At 49.7% G+C, this 18,023-nt stretch overlaps 2 long non-coding RNA genes across 2 annotated transcripts; one reads left to right on the top strand and one right to left on the bottom strand.

The window, feature by feature from the left end:
• Positions 1 to 598: 598 nt before the first annotated feature.
• On the bottom strand, positions 599 to 8,558 carry LOC140693160 (uncharacterized). The gene is made up of 8 exons (XR_012068869.1): positions 8,536 to 8,558; positions 8,072 to 8,270; positions 6,364 to 6,480; positions 5,787 to 5,944; positions 5,560 to 5,651; positions 2,245 to 2,322; positions 1,752 to 1,911; positions 599 to 874 (listed from the first exon to the last, which is right to left on the bottom strand). It is a non-coding gene; the product is annotated as an uncharacterized lncRNA (long non-coding RNA).
• A 2,469-nt stretch (positions 8,559 to 11,027) lies between these two features.
• On the top strand, positions 11,028 to 16,138 carry LOC140693143 (uncharacterized). Its single transcript, XR_012068845.1, has 5 exons — positions 11,028 to 11,186; positions 12,577 to 12,827; positions 12,985 to 13,182; positions 15,331 to 15,503; positions 15,945 to 16,138. It is a non-coding gene; the product is annotated as an uncharacterized lncRNA (long non-coding RNA).
• The last annotated feature ends 1,885 nt before the right edge of the window (positions 16,139 to 18,023 follow it).

Raw genomic sequence — 18,023 nt, 5'->3', positions numbered from 1 at the left:
CGTGGGAAACACAAAATAAGTACTAGAACCTTCACTTTTTCTCCCTCCAGGGCCTTCAAACATAGAAAGTAATAAGTGAACTCAGACAGCCTAGTCACCACAATGAGGTCCGTCCAGCCCGGCTCTCCTGAGTGATGGGCACTGACTTGCACCTTAACTCGGAACAGTAGGGGAACTGCCTTCCTCTAACTGGGCCTCTCCCCACACCAGGCACGCCCGCAGCTCAGACGGGGCCAGCTCCCCCACTGAGGTGTGTGCTGGTGGCTTCAGTGTGACCTGGCCCTGCCGGGACATGAACCTGCAGTGAGTGAGGTGGAGGGTCGGGTGGAGGGGGTCCCTTCTGGGGTGGCAGGGGGCCCGGTAGCACCCCTCCCAGCCTGGTGCCTGGGGCTCCCTAACACCTCCTACAGCTCCTGGGTTGGCTCCGGTCCTGGCCACTCCACACACCCTCCCAGTATCTTTACATTATGTCCCTTTTCTGCTTTTATCAGCGAGAAGTGGCTTCTGTTGCTTGCTCAGTGAAACAGTACATCGGGAAACCAGACTACTTCTAACATCAGTAAAATACCAACCTCGGTCAGCTCGCCGGGCAGACCGTGCAGCACAAAGGCCTGAACAGGGCTGTGCGAACGGCTTACGTGAAGGGTCCTCAGCATCTGTCTTCAGAGATACAGAAGCCGATGGTTCAGGTAAAACCTCAGGGTGGGATTGAGGAATCCAAAGCTGGTTGGTTTCAAAGGCTAATTGGTCAGACCAGACCCCTGAGCTGTGGTCAGAAGCCTGGCTCAACGTCACGCAGACTCAGCGCCCTAAGTGCCGGGTGGGGCCGGTGCTGTTCCCTTTGCAGGCTCTCGTTGGGGATTCAGTGTAGCCCCTTAAATACAGCAGAAATTCCAGCCCCATTAGCCCCCACCCTGAGTGTTCCATGACACAAATCCCGGGAGTGTTTAATTTTCATCTTTGTTTAGGAGGATGAAGGTGGTTCAAGAGAAGACATAAATTCACACTTAGTGACACAAGGTCACAGCCAGTACTTCCTCCACGGAGAGCTATGTGCTCCCACAGTGGTGGCTGCAGGCTGGGCAGAGACCCTCTGCAGGTCCCAGAGGGACTCGCTCCTCTGGCCACAACTCATGGGTTGGACAACAGATCCAGAGGGTGACAGAGCATCTTTCCTGGGAATTTGGAACTGACACATAGAAATCAAGTTCACTCATCTGGGGATTGGCGGAGGGGAGGGGCGGTGGTTGAAAATCAAATGAAACCAGAGCATGAGAGAAAGTTAGAAGTGAAAGAGCGAGAGACAGAGAGACTGAGCTTGTGAGAGCAAATAGTCAGAAAGAAGGCAAACAATCAGGGGACAGAGGAATTCCAGCTCCTGACAGTCTAGTCTGTCCCAGCCCATCAATGACCCCGCGAGATGTTTAATAACATTCCAGTTTTGCAGATTAGGAAATAGGCTGAAAGAGGCGGGGGCTGGGTTTGGGTGCACAGTTAATTCAATTGCCGCTGGACCCCACACTTCCCATTGCCTGAAGGCACCCTAATCCTCACTGGGACCCCTGTGGTCCCCTGACAGCCCAGCACCCTGATCAAAGGGCCCCTGCGGGAGTGGGAACCCCTCTTGAGTGTGGAGAGTTCCCTGCCCCGAGATGCCATGCATCAGCAGGCTCCCGCTCACCCCAGGTTAACATCAGCCCAGCACAGTCTCCCGACCCGCTTCCCTCCCTGCCAGGCACCCCCATCCTTACCACCGAGTGTACTGCAGGAATTCAGGCACAGGGATGCCCAAATCAACATGAGCCCACCGGCTATAGAAACAGCAGACTCCCAGCCCCACCTGGGTTGCGAGGGGACAGAAGGTGTCCTCAACTTTCATGTGTCTAAGACAATCTTCTTCAGCTGGAGGTTCTAGAGAAAAATAAAAGGTCCAAAACATAGTTCGGTGAGGAATTCCTCCAAGGACCTGACTCCAGTGTCTACAAAAATGTGTACCTACCCCCGGACTTGGGTGAAGGTGGATTATTGATCAGCACAACCACTGGTGGCCCAGCTCCTTGGCTTGGCTGCCCAGAGGGGGCTGGGGGAATGGGTAAGGCCAGGGCACTCAGGAAAAGCACAGAGGACCTGACCTCTCCCTTCTGCACTCGTAAACCCTTCCCCAAATCTCAAGGCATTGGACAGAGAGCCGCCACAATAATGAGATGCTCCCATCTCTTCACTCACTCCTGTCGGTTCACTTACATGCTGAGCATCCACTGGGTCCCAGGACATGACACATAGGATGGCTGATGGGACAGGCTTGGTCCTTCCCCCTGGAACCTGTTCAATATGATCAAAGAATGATCACTCATAAAGAGTTTGTCAAAATTATACAGAGACCAAAGACCAACTGCAGAGTTAACCAAATTTAAAAATATATATGAAGATCCCCCAGACTCCCCGCCGAAGGTTAACAGCATAAAGCAAAAAATTCTTGCCTTTAATCACCAAGGAAGTTGTCACTCCCTCTCAGGTGGAAAGGAGAGTTATTCTTTGAGCACGTCACAGAAGTGCTCCATCGGATTGGACCAGGGCATCTACATTCATTCAGCAAATGTGTATAAGCTCCTACTACGTACGGGAATCTCCTAACTAGACCGTTCCCAAGGCACTCGGGCTTTATCAGTCAACAAAGTAGACATGACTCCCCATCACTGGGGGCTCAGAATTTTAGCAGAGGAAACAGGCAGCATGTTGGGGTAGCAAGAGTTTGGAAAAATTTTTAAAAAAGAGTGATATGAGCAAACTCGGGTGATGGCGGTCGGGTGGGAGGCAGACAGGAGGGAATAAGGCAATCCTGGCAGATCTCACGGAGTAATGAACTTGAAGCAGAATAGATCCGGAGGAAGAAGGAAGAGCCGGAGCCAGAGGCCCCCAGAGTGAGGGGGAGAGTGTGGGCAGAGAGGCAGAGCACGCCGGGTCCTGAGGCCTTTGTGACGACTTTGGCTCCTAATGACATGGTGACCCGTTTAGTGAGTTTTGAGGGGAGGGGTGATGTAGTCCAACTTATGCTTTTGTGTTTGTGTTTTTTGGGGGGAAGTAATTTATTTATTTTAATGAATGTGCTGGTGATTGAACCCAGGATCTCAAGCATGCTAAGCATGCGCCCTACCACTGAGCAACACCCACCACCCCCAATGTATGTTTTTACAGGCTCCCTCTGACTCTGTGTGGATGAGAGATTGTAGGAAAGCAAAGATGGAAACAGAAGGCTATTGGTATCCAGGAAAGGCTGAAGGTGGCTCTTAGGAGGGCGGGGAGCAGAGAGCAGGTATTTAATTAAGACAGAATATCCAGAATTTTCTAACAAGCTGGATTTGCTGTCTGTGAGTGTAAAAGAAAGAGAGAGAAAGGACATGGTTCCAACATCTGGGCCTGGACAATGGGAGGGATGTCCTCTCCGGATGGGAAAGGGGATGGGAAAAGGTGGGGCTGAGCAGGTGGAAAGGGGCTGGTATCAGCTCAGTTCTTCAATGTCATGGTTAAGGGGTGTGTTACATATTGCCACAGAAGTGCCTAATAGGTAGAGGAATCTGTTTTCTTTTTCTTTTTAACATTTAAAAAATATAATTAAACATATTAATTGTATTATGTGAATGATTTGGGAATTTTGCTTCATGCCAAGTTATATGTTATATATAGCCAAATGGAACATATATCAAAAAAGGGGAGAAATGAGGGCTTTCACATAAACTGACTGTCCGTAACATAGGTAAAATTTCAATAAAACCAGTCTTCAGGGCATAAACCTCATCTCGGTGTTACATAAAAATAAATGAAAAACGACTATGTTCATGTACCATTATTTCATGTTACATAATAGCCCCAAACTAACACAGTGTTTAACTATGAGGCTTGTAGAAATACTATTCCCTTTATTCAAATAAATACAGAAGTGCAGAAATGTTCTAAGGTAGAATTAGCATCTTAGTGGAAATAATACATATTTGAGCATTTTACATGATATATATGTACTGATTCAAAATTTGGAAAAGTAATTACATAGTAGAACATATGTATGAATGAGAAAGCAAGATGAATGAAAGGAAAAGAATGTGATGTGAGTCTCAGGGATAAAGGCTCAGATAGAAAGGGGAAATCAGGGAATTTTGGAGAAATCGAGAAATTGATGGCATGCCAATTTCCAAGGCTGGGTTGCTTCCACCAAAGGAATAGCAGAGAGAGAGAGGAGAGGCCCAGGAACAAACCCTGGGGAACACCCACAGTATATGTTTGGAAAAAACAGGAGACATTGGCAAAGGACCAGCCAGCAGGCCAAAAGCAGAAACAGACAGAGTGATGGGCTGGAGGTTGAGTGAAGCAGGAACACGGGGTAGGAAGGATGGAAGAGCTGGGTCAAATGCTACCGAGGGACCAAGCATGATGAGGAGTCAAAATTGACCACTATATTTAGCAACATGGGGTCACTGATGGCCTTGACGGGGCAGTTTCCATAGAGCGAGGGATCAGGCGAAAAGCCAGAGTGGGTGTAAAAGGGGATGGCTCAAGAGAAGATGCAGATAGTGAGTTTAAACAACTCCTTAAAGATTTGCTGCAAAGACACAGGGTGGCAATTGGTGGGGGTGAATTAGGGTCAAGGAGAGCTGTTTGTTTAAGAGGATGGACGTTTATATACTGATGGGTGCCAACTAGCAGGAGAACAAAATAGATGAGGCAGTGAAAGAGAGGATGGTTTTGGGAGTGACAACCCAGAGAAGATGGGAGGGATGGGGCCTCGGGGACTTTTGGAGGAACTGGCTTTCGATGCCACTTTTAATAAGCAGTGGGGCACCGAGAGTGAAGGTCACAGACATCAGAAGGCGAGCGGATGTGCTGGGAGTTGCTTGTGAAATTTCTCTTCTGTTGGCTTGTTTGCTTGTTCAAAGTATAAAACTAACGTTACCAGCTGAGGAACAAGGAGGAAGAAAGAGTTACTGGAGCCATGAGCAGAAGATAAGAAAGAGCCTTCCAGGGAGAATGGAACAGTAAAAAGGCAGGGGGAGGCGGGGGATTGCGCTCCCAGAAAGTTACATTTTCTCTTTGACGTCCCCAAATGTTTGATGCGTTATTACCCTTCCTGCTGTCTACAAAATAAAAATTAATTATGGTTCAGAGGAAATGCTATTTCATTCTAAGAGGCTGCCTGTTCCTCAGGAATGGTCATCTTAAACTGCAAATATTACAAACAATGTTGAAAAGATGAACCTGTGTACCTAAAATCCCCTATTTTCTATTAATCTGTTTACTACTTAGTTCCCCTATCAATAACACATAACAAATACTGCCATGATGGAGGTACATCGATGCTTAAAAGGAAATGAGATCTGTATCCTTTTGCTAAATTCCATGGCTTCCTTAATATGCAGTTCCACTTGGAATTTAGGAATGTCTGGTGTAAGAAGTGAGAAACAGTTTGAGAAAATCCCGGCTCAGAATTACACAACACAACCACATCTCACAAGTATACACAGCCGTAAAAAAGTTTAAAAGCAAAACTCCGTAACTACTCTTACAGACCTTTGCAAACCTGGGCCTGCCAAAATGTTTCCAAACTGGAAAGGAACTCCAATTTCTTGCCTGGTACCGGACCAGAGGCTGGCCATCCTTTCCTGTAAAAGTGAGAGAGTAAATAATTTCAGTTTTGCAGATCATTTATTGTAACCATGCAGGTAGGCAATAAGAAAGCTAAGAGCACTGGGAGACAGGAAGCAAACGGGCATGCCCACACTCTCCCTTCCACTCACGGAAGCTTCTCTGTGGTGGGGAGGTTTGCCACAATCACTTGCTTCTTTGTTTCCATTGGTTTCTTTGTTTCCACCTTACTGCTCAAGCTCAGAACTTCAGGTGGGCCTGATCCTTCAGCATCCATGAAGAGAAGGCTGAGCGGGGTTGGGAACCCCACCTGATGGAGAAGAGAGATTACTGGGAGGGACATTGTGGAGGCCACCATGACACGAGACAATCACACCTTCCGGGGTGAAAGGGAACGAAGACAAGAGAAGGACACAGTAGTGGGACCCCTAGGTCGCCTGCCAGGCTTGTTCTCCCTCCACGGCAACCATGGGGGCCTGGGGGGTGTTGGGCTTCAGCTACGGTGATTAGGATGAAGGGACTCAATATAAAGGACCCTCCACCTCCTCACTAGGTTCCAAACGCAGCCCCTCTAAGTCCACCCTCTGAGTTTCTGGAAGTCTGCTGGAAGAATACATGAGCAGGCCAGAGCCAGAGCCCAAGCCAAACATGACAGGGGTCTCGTGGGGCTGTAACCCCATGCTCAGTGGTCGGGGACTCCTTGCAAATCTGCAGAAATCCCTGTTCCACCTCATTCCTGGGAGAAACCCCAGATCTCCTCCTGCTCTGTCTGTTCTTCTCTTGAGGCTATTGTCCTGGAGGGATGCTGAGTCCTTGAACCTGGTCCTCCAAACGTACATAAGCAGCCTGTTCAATAAAACAAATTATGCACTTTTTCACATTTGCCAGTTTTTTGATTCCAGAAAGGCTGTGGGACTCATTCTCACAGTCTCCTGTGCCGCCACCACATGGTGGCCCTCTGCTCATGTAAACACGATTTCCCACAACCGCACCCTGCCTCCCAGCTTGTCAGAGGGGAGTGTCCCACAAAGACACAGGTGTTTGTGAGGATCCTGTCCCCCAGCAGAAAGCCTGCTCCTGGAGCCACGGACAGGGATCTGGCCTCCTAAGCCGCTCAGCTCTAATTCAAAGCCTAAAGTGGGGGCCCCGAACATTGCTGAATGACTTTCTGAATCACCTGGACTGGAGGGGACTGATTTTCTTTCCAGGAATGGAGGTAGCGCAGCCTCCATTTTCAGGGCTGACCTTGACGATGGATCTAGTTCCCCCGACTGCACCGCAGGAAGGAGAGGCCCTTCCATCCCACAGCTTGGAAACCCAAACCAATGGAGTACTGAAGCAGTGCATTGCTGCCAGGTCCAGCATCCCTGCAGAGTGGCCTCTGCCCTTGAATGAGCCCCTTCCCAGGGCCTTTTTTGCCCGGACACGACCACAACCCAGTCTGTGCCAGAGCTCTGGGGCTCTGCGTGTCCAGGGCACACAGGTGGGACCTGAACCAGGTGTCCCCTGGGCTTCAAGGGAGAGAGGTCTGCTTCTGCATCAGGGGAAGGTGACACCACAAGGCTGGCAGGACACTCTCAATATGGACCTCCAGGAGCCCTGAGAGCAGTTTCCCTGCAGGTGTTAAGAGCCATCATCAGGAGGGCAGGACCCTCTTTGTGCAGACCATCCAGCAGTGCTGGGCCCACGTGCTGACCTCAGAAATCTACATGCCCCAGGATACCCCAGGCAACCTCACAACTTCGTCACTTGGTGACCTGGGTACCACGAGCTCCTTGGCCATCCCATGAGGGTGGTCCTAGCAGGCATGGTCTCCAGGTTCTCCCGTTGAGAAATCCCCCTGGGTTTCTGTGGTCACAGAGCACACACCAGAAGATTCTAGTCCTGCAGTGACCCCCACAGCAGTCAGCTCCCCTGTGCATGTCCAGGGACAAATGACAGCAATTTATTGCCAGGAACCGTGATGAACAAGGGGGTGGGATTCCATACTAAGTTCAGGATCCTGGTAACTCACTTTGCACCCCAAATAGCTTCCATGAGAAATGTGTGTATTGGGATGTCTGTGCCCCTAGAAGAGCTGTTCCTGAGGGTTCCTGGGACCCTCCAGCCCCTCTCAAGGTTCTCAGATCCTGGGTCTAAATTTCTATCTGCCTCTTTTGGTGTACGGCCACCTGTGTCTCGTGGTCACAGGTCACTTTATTGCATGACTTGGCATGTTCTTAGTGCTCGTCCTCCACCCCTGCACTAGACTCCCAAGATGTTCCCACTGACCCTTGGCTCCCTGGGTGGCTCGGGGGGCCCTAAGTCTGCACCCTTCACTCTCCTCCTCTACCCACACCTCTGGGGCCACCCCTAGGTGGACTTGGAGGTGTTTGTAAGTGAGTCTTACACAAGGATATGTCTGGACAAAGCAGGACCCCACCCCCGGAAAACACACCTGCTCCCTTCTCAGAAGAGGACCCCACAGCCCCACATTGCCTCCCAGGGGTCTACTCAGGACACAGTCCCCCAGTTCTGGGCAAGGTGTCTCCCTGGAATCCTTGCTTCCAGGAAGAGTCTCTCTGTCCTTCTTCAGAGTTTAGAGGTGTTCCCATGTCCCTGACCACCAAGATGCCCAGCACAGTCCCTTCAGTGACCTGGAGAGACAAGGAACTTATGTGGCCACAGGTCTCACAGGACACACTTGCAGGGACCCCAGGCTAAAGGGCTGTCCCTCTGCCTTCTCAGGTGTGGCTCCCGTGGTACCTTTTTGCAGGGGGCCCAAACGGGGAGTGTGGCCCAAAGCAGTTCATGAGGCTCTCTGGGCAGGGAAGACTTGGGCCAGGTGGCCTTGCCTGGTTTCCCTGCTGGGCCACTCTGAAAACCCCCGCTCCTCTGGCTGTGGCTGGAGGCCCCCGAAACCTCAGGGCGGGGCCCTTTCTCTCAGCCTCCACTGACTCCAAAGCCACGCTGGTGCTAGCGAGGGTAAAGAGCTTTCTTGCCTTCTTTTGGCCAAGTTGCCACAGGTGGATGCTGCAGGGAGCTGGAGAGAGAGGTAGCACTTGCTCAGCTGTGAGTGGTTAAGCAATTTGACACCCTGTCAACTAGCCTTAAACATTGGAATGAGGACTTTCCCGGTAAAGCTGGAAGTTACTTTCAGTAACTTGTCTAAAGATTTCTTTTTTTTTTTCAACTTAAAGACTCATAAAACCTCTCCCAGGTCATTCCTGGTATGGACCATTATCCAGGGATCAATCAGGAAATGCAGGAGGAGAGGGGTGGGGGTGGGGGAGTGGGGAGGTTAGATCAGAGCCCACGGAGAGGAGATGCCCCTCCCAGGAGCCACACACTGGGCAGTGACTTCTGGCATCCAGCTCTCCTGTTCTCAGGCCCATTCCATCTGCGGAATTTTCCAAAAAAATCAATGGTGGAAGGGCCATGCAGGACACCTAGATCTTCCAGAATAGACAGGGGGAGCAGAGTCACCATGCTGGCCCTGGGTTTGGAGACAGACCTGCAGTGGAGACCACAGGCTTCTGAGAAGCCAGTTTCGAAATAAAGGCAGTATGCGCTGGAATACCCGGTTCTAGCGAGTTCTTCATCATAGACATGTAATTTACATAGTTCTCACCACGAAATTCTGTGTTCCCAACACGCTACATGAATGACGGCTTCAACACACACTCATTTCTGAGATGTGAACAAGTGTAGAGCCGCTCTTTCATCCAGCATAATGGGCATGGCTACACTTAAGAACACTTACCAAGATTTCTCAGCAAGAGCCAATTTCGAAATAAAGGCAGTTTGTGCAGGAAAAGCCTGTTGGAGTGAGGGCTTCCCCATACACATGTAAGTTATATAGTTCCCCTCACCATGAAACGCTGTTCCCAACATGCTACATGCATGAAGGCTTCGACACACATTCAGTTCTAAGATGTAAGCATTTGGAGAGCCGCTCTTTCATTCAGCACAAAAGGCATGGTTACACCCAGGAAGATTTACCCAGATTTCTCAGCTGCTTCCTTCAGCCAGATTCAAAATAAAGGCAGTTTGTGCTGGGAAAGCCTGTTGGAGCGTGTTCAGAGCTGTTTCGGGCTCTGTCCCAGCTGGAGGGTGCAAAGCCCAACCTCCAGAAAGAGGGACCAGGACCCCACCCGCCAGGTGGTGTTGCCTTTGTTGGGGAACAGTGATCTTTGGGTAAGATATTTTGCGGCTCTCTCTAAAAACTGCTTTGACTTAAGTTTGCATCCTTGTCACCAGTTCCAGGACAACAGAAAAGGCATACCCTACATCCCTTTGCACTCAACTCTTCCCAAAAGAGCAAATATTTGTCCATGAAAATACCAGCTGCTCTTCTAAGGCCCACTAAATACCCAGCAGTGTGGGCGGTGCACTCTTGATCAGGGACAGGAGGAGAGGGAACAGAGGTCCTCCGGCAGGCTTGGCCTGGTGTGGCAGCTGCGCTGTGGGTGCGTGGTGGGGAGGGAATGCAGGGAATCCTGTTTGAGGGGCCTCTGTGCACGCCTGCATTATAGTCTGAGGTTTCATACAAAGGCTCCAGGCATCCTAACTGATCACATACAGCCCCCACCCTTGGGCTGGAACCACCAGGAGATAAGTACCTGTAACAGGGACAGTGCCTGGTGTGGGGAGAGGTCATGGGACACTCCGGGGGCAGGGGCGGTGGTGCTGGGGGAGGCAGGGGATGCAGTGAAGCGTGGAGGGAGCAGGGTCCTTTGCGTGGGGGTGCGAGTTCTTTGGGAGACCACAGGGCATGGCACACATCATCCCCACCCTATACCCCAAATTCCTAGCCCCGCCAACACAGGGGCTGCTGTGCACCCTCTCAGTGTGGCTCTCCTGTAAGACCGCACCCAACCAGGCATCTGGCACCCTGCCCTACCTCCCCTCTTGGAACAGATCCCGTCTTCTTGGAAACTGCCTAGCAGCGCGTATTCAAGGCCGGCAGCCGGCCTGGCGGATCTGCACTTCAGGTGCCCTACCTGGCCAGACGTGCCTGCCTGGGCTCAGTCCTCTATCTTGCCCACCAGTAGCCTGGGTCCACTTCCGGTGCAAGCGGAGGCCCCGGAGCCCAGGCTGAGCCCCGCACACAGACAGGTGAGGGTGCCCCCGCCCCGCTGCACCGCCGCCCCGCCCACTGGTGGCAGCACTGCCCCAGCCTCCGGCCGGTGCCACCTGCTGGTGAGGACGTCCGCGCGGCCCCGCCCGCCCCGGCCCCGCCCAGCTGCCCCATAAGCCTCCCCCCACCCCCGTCCTGGCCGCGCCCTGGCTCCCATTGGCTCCGAAAGTTCTGCCCTCGCACGTCTAGCCTCGGGAGGACGCAGACGCAAGCGCTAGGGGAGGGCCCCGCGGCGTTGCCATGGATACAGACGCCGCGCTCCTCGCGGGCCGGCGTGCGCTTCTGGGGCAGGCAGCGGGCTCCGGAAGTGTGCAGCTGCCCGGGGCCATGGCGGTGTTTGCTGCTGGGGATGGCGGCTTGCTTGGCCGGGCCACTAGTTCTGGCCGCGTCAGTCGGCGGCCGACATCCTTTCTGGGGCGGCGTCTCACAGACGGTAAACGTACGGCCGTGCCGTTGGCGGGGCCAGTGGACATGGACCGCTGTGGGATCCCGGTTGGTGTGGCGGCCGGGGAGGGCTGTGGTGCTGGGGAGCGGGTTGGGGCGGGGGGGACAGGGCTGGGGCACAGCCTCCGGCTTTCCTCCCCCTCGGGCTCTGGGGCTTGAACCGCGAGTCCGGGTAGCCCTGCGTGGCCGCGGCCTCCCAGAACCCCTGGGAAGGGCAGGTGGAGGACCCGTCTTTTATGAAGCGGGGCCTTACCCGGGTTTTGAAGAGCCCCAGAATCAGATGTTGGAATAGGGTGGTTTATCAGCCTTGTATATCAGCAGGGAAATTTCAGTTCCATCCAGATGTTGGCTCCTTCGATAAAACTCAGGAGTAAGACAAGGGTCAGTGTCAATTAGCAGGTATCTAGGGCTTGACTCAAAATAGACTGTGCGGGGTGTAGAGATGGTAGATGGGCCCTCCCTTTCAAGGTTGGTAGTCTTCTGGGATTAGAGGCCTCAGTTGAGGATTACATCCTCATCTGCAGTAATGGAGGTTGTGGGAAACATTAACACAGAGAAGGGAGGGGTGTTGCTGCGGTAACTCATTAAAGAAGCCAGGACACTTGCCTGGCTCTTGTGTAGGAGAGTCTCGCCTAGGGTAGGGCAGCAGTTATCAAAGTGAGTCCGAGGCCCCTGAGATGCAAGACTATTTTCGTAGGAACGCCGGGAAGTCACCTGCCTTTTGCACACTCTTGCACTCCCGAGTTTCCTGTGGGGTTTTCCAGGGAAAACCTGGTCTGTGATATCACAAAACAGGTAATGTAGAGACAGATAGAATTAAGCTCTCACCAGTCCAAAAGAGATTTTCAGAAATTAAAATCACTGCTATTCCTCTCATTAATGATTTTTGTTTAGAAAAATATACTTATTTTTTGCTTAAGAGTATTAATGGTAACATATAGTAGGTTGTTATTATTTTTAAGTGAACTCATAAGCATTTTTTAAAGTTCTTATTTAACTTCTAACACAGGAACTATTGATAGATTTAACCTACATAAACAGCAGCCTTTTGAAGTCCTCAGTAATTAAGAGTGTACAGGGGTCTTTAGGCCAAGAAGTTTGAGGGCCCCTGGAGAACGGGTGCTCAGGTACTAGTCAGGTGCTTAGCGTTGATAGACAGATGCCAAGATGTCTTCTGCATGTGCTCCCGGACTCGAAATAATTGGCCACACAGAGATCGGTGGGCAGTGCCTCCACTATACAAACCAGAAGCTGCTGAACGTGTCTTGAGTCTAGGCCATGTGCTGTGCAGAGATTCCCATTGTATCTGTTCTATCTAAGCCGGGATTCCTGTGCAGAGACCTGGCCCTGAAGACCCGCTCTCCTTTGCTCCCTCCCAGGTACCTTCTGTGTTATGTCAACCCTCCGGAGGGCTTCAGCCTCCGTAGGGGCGTCTGTATCCATATCGCCTTCCTCCTGAAGACCCTGCTGAAAATGGAGGAGTCGGTGCTGGTGATACCCCCTTGGGGCCGCCTCTACCATTGGTAGAGCCTGGACATCCACCAGGTCCGGATTCCCTGGTCTGACTTTTTTGATCTCTGAAGTCTCAACAGAAACATCCCTGACACTGAGTACGAACAGTTCATTGCAGGTGAGATGGTGATCGTTTAACTGGGGCCAGACGGTTTTTGTTCTGGTTCCGATGTGAACATCGGGCCGTCTTGCTTCGGGCTTGTCAGTCTGCTTAGGGGCCGTGCTCATGTTTCCTGCACTGCAGGTGAATTTGGTCTTTCCACAATTTTTCTCAGGAAATATATCTGAAGTGTATGAGCTCTGTGTTCCCTCCCCTCTGAAAACCCTGGCCTTCTGGTGAGATGGAGCGGTGACAAGGAGGCCACTGCCACAGAGGCTTTGTCCCAGCAGGACTCGCTCCCAGGGCATTAAGGGCCATTCTTACCTGAAGGAAAACACGATGTATGTGTACCATGGGCCACGTGCTGGAGAAGGTATGTAACCTCTCATTCAGTATAATTTGGTCCTGCTCAAGCTTCCCATTTTACTTTTTGTAGGAGGTAAGATTTGAAGATTTTCTTTGAATACAGCTATTTAGAGCTTATCTATTTTTTAATTGAAATGTGGTTGATTTACAATGTTTAGTTAGTTTCAGATATACAGCTGTTTTGTTAGTTTCAGGTATACAGCATAGTGATTCAGTTGTACATATACATAGTCTATTCTTTTTCAGGTTCTTTTCCATTATAGGTTGCAAGATACTGAACATTTTCCCCTGTGTTCTACAGTGAATCCTTGCTGTTTGTCTGTTTTACATATAGTAGTTTGTAATTGTTAATCCCAAACTCCTAAGTTTGTTTTCGAAGTCTGTGAGTCTGTTTTTGTTTTGTAAATAAGTTTATTTGTATCTTTTTTTAAAATTCCACATATAAGTGATATCATATGTTACTTGTCTTTCTCTGTCTGAGTTATTTCACTTTAGTGTGATAATCTCCAAGTCCATCCATGTTGCTGTAAATGGCATTATTTCCTTCTTTGTTACAACTGAGTAATATTCTTTTATATATAAATACTACATCTTTATCCAGTCATTTGTCAGTGGGCGTTTAGGTTGCTTCTATGTCTTGGCCATTGAAAACAATGCTGCTGTGAACATTGGGGTGAAGGTATATTTTGAAATTAAGGTTCCCTCTGGATATATGCCCAGGAGTGGGATTGCTGGATCAAATGATGTCTTTTTTTAGTCTTTTGTGGTATCTCCATATTGTTTTCCACATTGGCTTCACCAAACTACATTCCGAGCAATAATGTAGGAGGGTTCCCTTTTCTCCAAGCCTCTCCAGCATCTATGGTGAGTGGATGTTTGAATGGTGGCCATTCTGAGTAGTGTGAGATGATAACTTATTGTAGTTTTGATTTGCATTTCTCTGATAATTAGTGATATTGTGCCTTTTTTTCATATGACTATTGGCCATTTGTATATCTTCATTGGAGAATTGCTTGTTTAGTTTTTCCGCCCATTTTTGGATTGGGTTGTTTATTTTTTTTTCTTATTAAGTTGTATGAACTATTTTTATAGTCTACAAGTTAAGCCATGTTCAGTCTCATCTTTTGCAAATATTTTCTCCCAATCCATAGGTTGTCTTTTCGTTTTGCTTATGGTTTCTATTGCTTTGAAATAGCTGATAGGTGTAACTAGGTCCCATTTGTTTATTTTGGCTTTTATTTTCTGTTGCTTGGGTGGATTGCCCTAGGAAAACCCTGCTGAGATATATGTCAAAAAATGTTTTGCCTATGTTTTCTTCTGAGAGTTTTTTAGCGTCTTGTCTGTTTAAGTCTTTAAGCCATTTAGAGTTTGTTTCTTTTTTGGTTTTTTTTTTTTAACTCTATTATATCCTTTCGATTTGTGGTTACCCTATTTTTCAAGTATATCAACCCATTACCATATCTATTTCCTTTAGAGTGATAATCACGTAGGCTCCAACACATCCTAAGAATAATGAGAAAAAGGAAAAAGAAAGAGAAAAAAATCTATCTTTTCTTGCTACCGTCTCCCTTTCCCACCATTTTGTATTTTGATGTACTTTTTCTTTTTTACATCTTCATGTTTATTGTCTTGTAACTCGTTATGTCATTTCCAATGATGGTTTTCCCATTTCTATAGCATCCTGCTTCCTTTCTGTTTAGAGTAGAACTTTTTAATGTCTCTGTTTGGTTCCATATTGCTGAATTATCTCCCTAACCCCCTCCCCCCTGAGCCTCTGAATACTCAGTACAGGGAAGCCAAACCATCCTAGCCTTCATCGGTCCTGGGATGCAATCTTCAGAGTGGGAAAGAAGAATTATTGAAAAATAATATTCTGTTTGTTGCTTTCTACCCTTGCCCAGAGAGTGAGAATCACCTCTGTAGGCGGAGGAAGAAAGATGGGGGCACGGGGCACAAAGTCTTTTCTCCTTTTGCTACTGAAAAAATGATTTCTTTTGTAATTAGTGATGATGCCCTTTAAATTGGTAAGATCGAGATTCCACAGCGTCAGCGCCTGTGAATAACCAGCTGGGAGAAAGCCCTCCAGGGCCCCTGTAGTGGGAAAGGCAGCCCCTCTGAGCACCTGTTGTTCTGTATTCTTCCTGCCTCCACACAGGTTCGCTAGGCACCATGCAGGACGATGCAGTTCCCCAAGGTGGAGGACTGGGAGACCCCTGCTTGGTGGCGAGCCACAGGAGCCCACACTTGAAGGACAAAGTGAAGAGTAGTGGGACAGGCATAGGAACAGAGGATGGTTGAGACCCAGGATAGTTTCCTGGAGGCCAGCAGGTGAGACTGGCGGGGCAGATGGGGCCCTGGTGCATGGGCAGTCCTTGAGGGATCTGAAGCAAAGATATGAACCAAGATACTGGATTCGTGTGGGGGTAAATCGCCCCCTGGAGGCCGCTGGGCAGTGCAGCTGGCCCAGGAGGAGCGGGCACTTCCCCAAATTTGGGTTGACAGATCACAACCAACTCACTGGGAACCGAGAGGTACAGAGATATTGTTAACTTTTTGTCCCTCTTCCTGGAAAAAAATTGCTTTCTGTTGAATAGCCTGTGTAGTTAGTGAGAAATAAAGACATGAAGTAACATTTCCTCAAAAGTCATCCATTGTGTAGTTGTTAATAAGTGCCAAATGCAAACTTGAATAGATTAAATCAAACAGTCATCATCATATTTTAAAATCTTTTAAAATAAAAAATCTTGCTGTCTTTGTTCTTCATTTCAGGGTTCACTTGGTGATAATAGTAACAAAAGCAACAGCAAACCTTTAAAGAATTCTGTCCTGCTGTTCCAGGAACTCTGTGTTCATGACAAACCAATGAGGTGGCACTTTACAGGAAGGATAGTCATTAATCACACAGCTAGTAAATGGCAGGGGTGGGACTTGAACCCAAGCTGTCTGGCCCCAGAGCCCCCTCTCAGGCCCTTCAGTGCAGCTTAACACTTGGTATGCCCAACACAGGCCAGCATTAAAGAGCAGCGTGACCTTGGCCAAGGCTGCTTCACTGCTTGGCCTCTGTTTCTTCATCTGTAGAATGGGGGTGTTGGCAGTGAACTCTGTGAGCTCAGTGGTCACTTCCTCCAGCTCTGCTATTCTACTGCTTTGAGTTAATTTAAGAAGTATCCGAGCCCCTGAATGGCCCACCCATAGGCTGGCGCTTTGCTAGGCCGTGGGTTACGGAGAAAAATAAGATCAGCCTGCTTCTCCAAGGAGCCTGTGTCCCTCCACGGCAAACGGCTTTGAGGCCCAGGCTCCCTCGCTGGCAGTCGGGGACTGGGCAGGAATGTCTGATAGAAGATTGAGGCAGAGCCCTTCCGGGAACAGTGGTGGCCACAGAGCTATCAGGAGCGGGAGCATCTGTCCAGGCTTCTGAGAGGGGGGCCCTCATGAGGCAAGTAGCCCCCCAAACTAAGCCCTCAGGACAAAGATCCAGCCATTCCTGCAGTGTCACAACAGAACCAGTCCATCCTCATCACTGTGCCCATGTGCTCCTTTGTCCTGGGGCCTTTCTTTCCCCTACACCCAGAAGACTCTTCTCCCTCTCTTCTCTGAGTGTCCCCTCACTTCACCCATGGTCCCTGCTTCCTGGGCCACCATCTCTGGAGTTGACGATTTGCCCCATCACACCCTCCGTTTGATCAGGAGCCTGGGTTGACCTCCTTGTGCTCACTTTCCCCCATGAGGTGATTTCTCCTCCTCTCTTGGGAGCACCTGGAAAACCCAGTCCATTCCTAGCAGTGCCTGCCACCCTGGCCTCCCTGCTCATCTGCCTCAGTCAGGAGCAGCTGGACCACCAACTCTGTATTGCCTCACCGCCTACCATCAAGATGTCAATGTTGATTCTCCCTCCACCACCCAGTATGGTCATTATAGGGTCTTCTTCTCCGTCAGCCTGAGCCAGACACCTCCCATTCACCCTACCCAGGGGCTCATACCCGGGCGTGTCTCCACCCCAGGTCCAGCCTCTCTCCTTTATGTGCCCAACTCTAGCCATCCAGCTGCTTCTCCACCAGCCTCCTTGGCCCTCCTTCACCCTCACTGGGGCATCATGCACTGACTCCTCTGCTTTCCTACCTGTCCACGTTCCTCTTACTTCCACTTCCCCACCTTCCAGCTCTGCATCCACAGTCAGCACTCTCTTTATGACAAACAAAACTCCCTTGAACCTTGATCTTTTCATTTCCTCACCAGGACGACTTCCATCTCGGTTCACCCAGCTCTATTTGTTCTGAGCCTGCAGGCAGCAGGCTCTCCCAGCACAGATTACTAAGACTACAAATCAATGCCCAGCATGTTGCCACTGCCAGGCAATCCTCCAGGATTTCTCTAGTGAGCACATTTCCCCACTTGCCACACAGTGGTGTCAACATTCTGTGCTCTCTGCACACCTCTAAGCTTCCCTCTGTCTCTTCCCTGACTCCCAGCAGATGGCCTTGCCTCCTGCTTCAGAGAGAATGACATCTTACTGGAAAGGAACTTGCTCACCTGCAGCAAATCTGCTCACCTCACCTTTTATCTGTCCCTCTCCCACCTGGACTCTAGCTGTAGTGGTTCTTAATTTAGTGAGTTTAGTTGAGATATATATACACAGTTAAAAGCTTAGCACACTATAGGCTACCTTCTTGGGCTTACTTTTTCAATTTAACATAGAGTGTATGATGCATCCACTTCGTTGCATGTACCTGCAGTTCATTTGTTTTAACTGATCTTAAATATTGTGTGTGAAAGTAACACAAGGCAAGTGTAAGCCAGGATTCAGGATGCTGGTTGCTTCCTGTGAGAAGAGGCCTAGGGCAGGATAGG

The sequence above is a fragment of the Vicugna pacos genome, unplaced genomic scaffold, assembly GCF_048564905.1.
Source record: "Vicugna pacos unplaced genomic scaffold, VicPac4 scaffold_19, whole genome shotgun sequence".
Lineage (NCBI taxonomy): Eukaryota > Metazoa > Chordata > Mammalia > Artiodactyla > Camelidae > Vicugna > Vicugna pacos.
This window is presented reverse-complemented; position numbering and strand designations above follow the sequence as displayed.